This window comes from Durio zibethinus, chromosome 1 (assembly GCF_047325235.1).
Source record: "Durio zibethinus cultivar Kanyao isolate XHJ-2024 chromosome 1, ASM4732523v1, whole genome shotgun sequence".
Lineage (NCBI taxonomy): Eukaryota > Viridiplantae > Streptophyta > Magnoliopsida > Malvales > Malvaceae > Durio > Durio zibethinus.
The window spans coordinates 7,343,539-7,351,631 of NC_143162.1; the positions used below are offsets into that span (position 1 = coordinate 7,343,539).

Consider the following 8,093-nt stretch of genomic DNA (forward strand, 5'->3'; position numbering starts at 1 on the left):
ATATTTTTGAGGTTTTAATTTTTTTTTTGTCTTGCCAACTTTATACCAATAGTATGCCACATGTCAAGTTATTTTCTTCATTTTATGTGGGACCATTTAATATTATTGATTAAAAAAATTATTTTTCTTTTTTTTGAATTTGATAATTTTTTAAGTAAAGGATATCAAGCTAAGTTCATCATTACTAATGTCAAATGACAACTCGATTTTTATCATTTTTTACTTTTTTTTCTTTTCTTTTTTATTGTGTTATGTTTTTTCTTCCTTTTATTTTTTTAATTAAATAATTTTGTTAGTCAATCTCATAGTTACAGGATGTAAGACTTAGTTTGTTATTTTCGTTGTAATTAGATAATTGTTGAAAAAACCAATAAATGTGTATGCATGTCACTTTATTTCATTTTTTTTGCCTTTTTTATATATTTTTTTTATTTTTTATTTTTTAATCAGATAATTTAGAACAAAAAATCGATAAACAAAATTTTTGAAAAATGAAAATGGAGGTATGGATAACAAAACGACTGGTAAATGATGGGTTTCAATTCATCCAAATCTTATAGGTGTTTGGGATTGAATTAAGGTTTTTTTTTTCTTTTGAAAATCAATATCGAGTCAGTGACAGGTTTATGAGTTTCCACCTTGCCCTGTCTATATTTAAATTATATTTGTAATTAATTATTTAATTTTATATTTTTATATATATTATATTAATAAATATATAATTTAATATCTCAATTAAAAGATACTATATTTATCCATAATTAAGATATAATTCATCCATCCACTATGTAAATTTGAGTCATTTTAATTTTTGTTTGACCTTCATTTAAAGTTTCGATGTGCTACTTTAATTTTTTTTTATTTTTCTTTTTTTGCTCTTTCTTTCAATTTTATTTTTAATTTAAATAAAATTTTGTGAAAATACCTCTGTAGGTGTCTACGTAGTACCTCCATTGCTCTTTTTTTAATTAAATAAATTTTATAACAAAATTAGCCAATGGATATAAAGGGTAAAACAATTTGTAGTATCTCAATTGAGATGTCCATATAGTACTTCAATGAGCTTTCTTTTTTTTTTTTCACTTTTTTTTCTTTTTTATTAAAATAATTTTGTAAAAAAAAACTCAATGAAAGTGTCGATATAGCGCCCAGTTTGCCTTTTTTTTTCTTTTTTTTTGTATTTTTTAATTAAATAAATTTTACAACGAAATATATCAATTGATAGGATACAAAAATAATATGTTTCCAACGAGCTTTGATTCATTTCCATTTTGATAAGAGGTGATTTTTTAAAATCAAGATTGATTTGAGATGGGTTGAGTTTTTTAATGAAAAACGAGCTCGAGTCGAAAGCGTATTTATGATGTTTGTCTTAACCATTTCGAAGTATATAAAACAATATATATTTTCTTATTTATTTAATTTTATACATATACATGTATTATATTAATAAAGTTATTTTTTTTTAATTTAATAAATTAATATTTTAAACTCAAAATGAGATGTTGGTGTGGCACTTTTTGTGAGCTCTTAATTTTTTTTTCTCATTTTTATGTTTTTTTTCATTTTTCTTCATTTTTTTTCTCTTTCACTTTTTTTTGTTTTGTTTTGGTTTTAGTATATATTTTTATTGGATAAATTTTATTAAAAAAATAGGCCTTTTTTTCCCTTTTTTAATTTTTTGTTTCCTTTTTTTTAGTTTTTTTGTTTTCCCTTTTCTCAATTTTTTTTTTGATATTTATTTTCTTATTAGATAAATTGTATAAAAAAAGCTAATTAAAGCATCTACATATCATTCTTATTTTTTTTACTTTTCGTTTTTTTATTTTTAATTAGATAAATTTTATAAAAATTTTACAAATAAAATAAAAAACTTTTTAATCTGCGGCAATGTTTGAACATTTTTCTAATAATACAAATTAAGACAAATTTCGAATAGACAAAAAAGGATGGAGAAAAGTTGGGGGACTAAATATGGACAACTTCAGAAATTTTCAAGATTAGGCTTGTTTGAATATTGGTTTTATTGACCCAACATTAATATGAAATTAAATTGCAGAACTGCCCAAAAGTATTGGACTTACATATGAAGATGAATGAGATCAAACCAGATTGAATTGGAAGAAAAGCTTCGTACCAATCTAATTTCGTGAAAATCATTATGAATTTTTGTTATGATTTAATTACAATTATAAACTTAATCTTTTAAAAATTTTAATTTATTATTAATTTCACAATCCATTCATTCATTATTTTAAAAATATATATATATATATATATATATAATTTCATTCCAACTTACTATCTTCAAGCCCCAACAATGACATCATGTCAACGAATTCAAAGCTTCACAAAATATTTTTTGGTGACAAAAGCTTCAGAAATTTTAACTTATAATAAGCAAATGATATCAACTCTGGAAAGCAAAGGTCAAGGACCATTTTCAATGCACATACAATCATTAATCAAGATAGGAAAAAGATTTTTGTGCCTAAAATTTAGGAAATCAAATGAGAAAAAAAGGAAAAGCTTTGTTTAATGGTTGCTAAAATTAAGGTTGAAATAAAATTTTTCTTTATAACTTTTCAAAAATTAAAAAGTTAATGGAGTTTTGGTTTAGTGATAAAAGAAGATTTTAAAATTTTAAGATTTTAAGTTTAAATTTCATTATGTATGAATTTATTATCTATTTAAGTTTTATTTTGTTAATTTATTATTCAATGATTATAATTTAACTATAATATAATGAGATAAATTTACTTATATTAATATAAAATTAAAAAGTGTTATATCTTTTTAATCATTAATTTTAACAGAGTTAAGATATGAGAGAGTTAAATAAAAAAATGAATTAATCTCATTTTATAAATTTATTAAATTAATAATTAAAAAATAATTTTTTTTTGTATAAATTGATCTTTTTATATATATAATAGTTGATTATATAAATGTAATAGTTAATTATAATTATAATTTTTCAAAAATAATTTTAAAATAATTTTTTTTATTAACCCCACTTAATAGCATAAATAAAATATTTCAATTTTCTACATTAGTAGTATCGTTGCTTTTGCCTCAAGTTTTCCTGCTGATACTGCTATTAACAATTGTTAAAAAACAATTCAATTTAAAACTCAACGACAGACGAAAAAGGAAAGCAACCAAGCCTCGACCATGTCGATCACAGGGGTTGAAAAAACCCCTTTTTCTTGGAAACTTCAATGGTTCACTTGATTGCACGTGGGCCGATGTCAGTGAGTCTCAATGGTCTTTGAAATTTTAGTGGGGAACTGGCTTCGAATCCGGTGGTCCTCTCCCCACTTCTTATTGTATGACTGCAACTTCAAAGGCAAGGATCAAGTTTTTTTTTCTAAATGTAAAGGTCAAGCTTCCTTTTTGGCGGCTACTGTCTTTTTACGATGGTAACAGTTCAAGCACTTGAACGGCTGATGGGTGAGAGATTCTATGAACGTTCGTACTGATCTCTAGCACTATTAGAAGATCAAGAAATAAAAAACAAAGGCAAAGAAAAACAAAGACAGAGAACGAGATAAGGCAAGCAGACTTGGCCATGTGTTTCAGATTGGCAATTCTGCTAACTCTTCTGATAAACTTTGCAACAGCCGCCGCCGATGTTGATTTCATCTACAATGGATTCCGGTCGGCTAATCTAAGCCTTGATGGCATCGCAGAATTCACTTCCAATGGAATCCTAAAGCTAACCAATGAAACCAGGCAACAAAAAGGTCATGCTTTCTACCCTCAGCTTGTAAACTTCAAGAACCCAACCAACGGTTCAGTTTTTTCCTTCTCTACCACCTTTGTCTTCGCTATTGTTTCTGAATACCCAACTCTCAGCGGTCACGGTATCGCTTTCGTGATTACAGCCTCCAGAGGCCTCCTTGGAGTTCTTCCAAGCCAGTATTTCGGACTTTTCAATGAGTCCAACAATGGCAATGCTACGAATCATGTTGTTGCTATAGAACTCGATACGATACAAAATAACGAGTTTGCTGATATCAATGACAATCATGTCGGGATTGATATTAATGGGATGAAGTCTGATACATCTTTTCCTTCTGGATATTATGAGGATCAGAGCCATCAGTTTACAAACCTGACCCTGATCAGTGGGCAACGGATGCAAGTTTGGGTCGAATACCATGGTTTAGAGAAGAGAACAGATGTTACTTTAGCTCCATTTAATGTTCCTAAACCCAAGACTCCACTTTTATCTTTGTCTCGTGATCTTTCTTCAATTGTTAACAAGGAGATGTATGTTGGTTTTTCATCGTCAACTGGTTCTGTTCTCACATCTCATTATGTTTTGGGTTGGAGCTTTAAGATTAATGGTCAGGCGCAAGAGCTTACCTTGTCTCAACTTCCCAAGCTTCCTCGGTCAGGACCAAGGAAAAGAACAAGACTTTTGACAATCGGGCTGCCTTTGATTTTAGTGAGTTTGGTTTTGGCAGCGGTTTCAGGTGTAGTTTATTTCATAAGAAGGAAGAGAAAGTTTTCTGAAGTTGTTGAGGATTGGGAGCTTGAGTATGGGCCTCATAGATTCAAGTATAAAGATCTATACATTGCCACAAAAGGATTCAAAGACAAGGAGCTATTAGGTGCTGGTGGATTTGGTAGGGTCTATAAGGGAATTCTACCAACCAATAAACTTGAGGTTGCAGTAAAAAGAGTCTCACATGAATCGAGGCAAGGGATGAAGGAATTTGTAGCAGAAATTGTGAGTATTGGTCGTCTCCGTCACCGGAATTTAGTTCAACTCTTGGGATATTGCCGGCGTAAAAATGAGCTACTTTTGGTCTATGACTACATGCCTAATGGAAGTCTAGATAAGTACTTGTATGACCAGCCAAAGGTCACCCTAAATTGGAGACAAAGATTCAAAGTCATGAAAGGTGTAGCATCAGGATTGTTTTATTTACATGAAGAATGGGAGCAGGTTGTGATTCACAGAGATGTTAAGGCTAGCAATGTTTTGCTAGATGGTGAACTAAATGGAAGATTGGGAGATTTTGGCCTTGCTAGATTATATGATCATGGAACGGATCCACAAACAACTCATGTTGTGGGAACTCTTGGTTATCTTGCTCCAGAGCATACTCGAACTGGGAAAGCCTCACCATGTACCGATGTGTTTGCTTTTGGGGCATTTTTGCTTGAAGTTGCCTGTGGAAGAAGGCCAATAGAAGCACAATCTCAAACAGAAGATATAATTTTGGTTGACTGGGTGTATTCTTGTTGGTACAAAGGTGATATTCTTGAGGCAAAGGATCCAAATTTGGGTATAGATTATGTAGCAGAGGAAGTTGAGTTGGTCTTAAAACTTGGATTGATCTGCTCTCAGTCAGCTCCTGAAGCAAGGCCAACCATGCGCCACGTTGTTCAATTTTTAGAACGAGATATTCCTTTTCCAGAAATATCATCACTTAGTCTCTCTTCCAGTGGCCTAACATTTGCACATCGAGAAGGCTTTGATGATTTTGCCATGTCATATACATCTCCAATTTACAAGGGATTCTCCCATTCATCTTCTGTGGCTGAGTCTCTACTTTCAGGAGGTCGATGATTGTAAACTTTTCTCAAAGTTTTTAACAAATATGAATGCTTTGTTTCATATAGATGTTAACAGACAATGAACTTCTTTTTTTCCACTTGGCCATTGAAATTAGAAATTTGAGGCAAAGGTTCATTCTTTACTTTATATTATTATACTCCTGCACGTAGTATTTGTACATTTGTATCTTTTTGGGTGTTGATTTTTCAACCCACCCTAAACAGTAACACTCTTCCTCATCCATGGCCGCGTGGCAGGTGAGGGGGTTGCTTGTAAGAAGTCATGCAATTGCGAAACGTGAATTCGACCTGTATCAACTTGATTTTAATACAGTCAAGGAGTCCAAAATGTCTGCTGTGGATCCTGATTTCTATTTTCAGTAGCTTTCTCAATACCAATAATGATGTTGTATTTGTTAATGCCATAAATCCCATTAATCGTATTGGCTGTGCCTTAAAAAATTGGGTAATCCAATCCACAAACGCTATTATTGCAAGTTGGGAAGTCAAAGCATGAGCTGGTCAGAATATTTTGTACAACCATGTCTCACATATGTTTAGTATTTTCTCAGATAATAAATAAATTACTTTTTGAAGGGTTTGGAGGAGTTAGGTACCCGTCATCACCCTATTCTAGTGGGTGATTCGTGATTAAGGACAAGTGCGTGGAATTTGAAATTTCAAGATAATTTAAGGCACTATTACAATCTACAAGTCTGAAAATTTGTTACTTAGGCTCCAATCGGTAGAAAATATTTTCGAAATATAATTTTTATATTTTAAAATATTTATTTAATAAAAAATTAATTAATCAATAAAAAATAAGATTATTTTTTAAAATTATCTTACAAATTTAAAAATGAAAAAAATATTTTTTGAAAATAATTATTTATGAGTAGAATTATTTATCAATATTTTTTAATATAATTTTATTTATAAGTAATATTATATTAATAAATAAATAAAATTATATTAAATATAATATATTAATAAAGATTATATTAATAAATAGTATTATAATAAATTAATAAATAATATAAAGAATAATAAATACTTATATTTTAAGTATTTTTTATATTAACATAATATTTTAATATTAAATATTATTATTAAAATATAATTATTTTTAAATATTAATAATTTTAATAATAAATAATTTCAATATAATTTAATAATAAATAATTTTTAATATTTTAATAGTTATATTAATGTTATTTAAAATTATTAATTTTTTCAAAAATAATCAAATAAAAAATTTTTTTCTTAACTTATCTAAATAATAAAAAATTTCTTTTAATTTAAAAATGTAAATATTTTTTAAAAATTATTTTTTAAAAATTAATTTTTGAAAAAAAAAAAAAAAAAAAGATTGAAAGAACGTAGGTTGTAACTTGTGTCTAAATTCACTCAATGTCGGCTGTAATGAGACAGACAGAAGATTATTTAGCGTGCAAAAAACTTTTGTGACATTTTTAACCCTTTCGAAATCTTTCTTTCAATTGAGGAAGGTATTTTGATCTGTATTTGATGAATTTTAATTTGATTTAATTTTTTTTATTAAATTTGTTTTTAAATTAGGTATTGATCGGGTGAGATTGGATGATAAAAGAAAAAATCAAAATTAGAGTAAGGTTTTAAGTAAACTTAACTTGATATATATAAAAAATTATTTTTTAATTAATTAATTTTATATTTATACATATATTTATTTAATTTTATATTTATATTAAAAATAATATTTTATTATTTTTGAGTCGAATTAAATTAAATATAATTTTATATAATATTAAATTTAAATATAAAAAAATTTTAAAAATTAAATTAAATTGAATCAAATCAAATGAACAAAAATCCATCCAATTCGAGCAATTGCCATTCATGACTTTCAACTGTGAAAATTTATTTTTTATCATATAATAGTCATTGTTATATATTAGGTGTATTTTTCATGCTTTTAAAGCCACGCTATAAGATTTGTCGTGATTCAAGTTCCTCTGATCTACAACTCTATTAACTTGGATGTCTGCCCCGAACGACTAGTGGGATTTGGTTTCGATACTATATCTCTACCGTCCAGTGTCTACACCTGCAAACATGACTTTTATCACGATTCTACGTATACCCATTGTTCGGAGGAGGGGAAAAGTCGCATGACAGTGATTGCTAATTTGGGCCTTTGAAGGCTAACACTATTGAAAATTTGAAACAAAGGCCCAATAATATGAATTAAAGATGGTAGAATCAACTCAGTCCAAAGCTCAGCCTCAGCTTGGAAGTCCAAAAGTGATTAAATTCACAGGTTGAAGGTTCATACTTTTTGGCCATTGTCCTTACATTCCAAGGCTGAATCCTAAATTTTATGAGTCAATGTTAACAAGCCAATCCAGCAGGAAAGAGGCATTCTTGAAGTGCATGATAATTATAAAATTCAATGCTAACTTGTAAGTATAACTTTAAATCTAAAAAATTATATATGAACATTAGAATATTAAATTCAATTTCATTGTGCATCTATTTGGATA

At 28.3% G+C, this 8,093-nt stretch overlaps 1 pseudogene across 1 annotated transcript; it reads left to right on the forward strand.

Annotated features, from left to right (window-relative positions):
• Positions 1–3,068: 3,068 nt before the first annotated feature.
• LOC111311968 (L-type lectin-domain containing receptor kinase IV.1 pseudogene) lies at positions 3,069–5,951 on the forward strand (annotated as a pseudogene). Its single transcript, XR_016342695.1, has one exon. The product of XR_016342695.1 is annotated as an L-type lectin-domain containing receptor kinase IV.1 pseudogene (transcript).
• Positions 5,952–8,093: the final 2,142 nt, after the last annotated feature.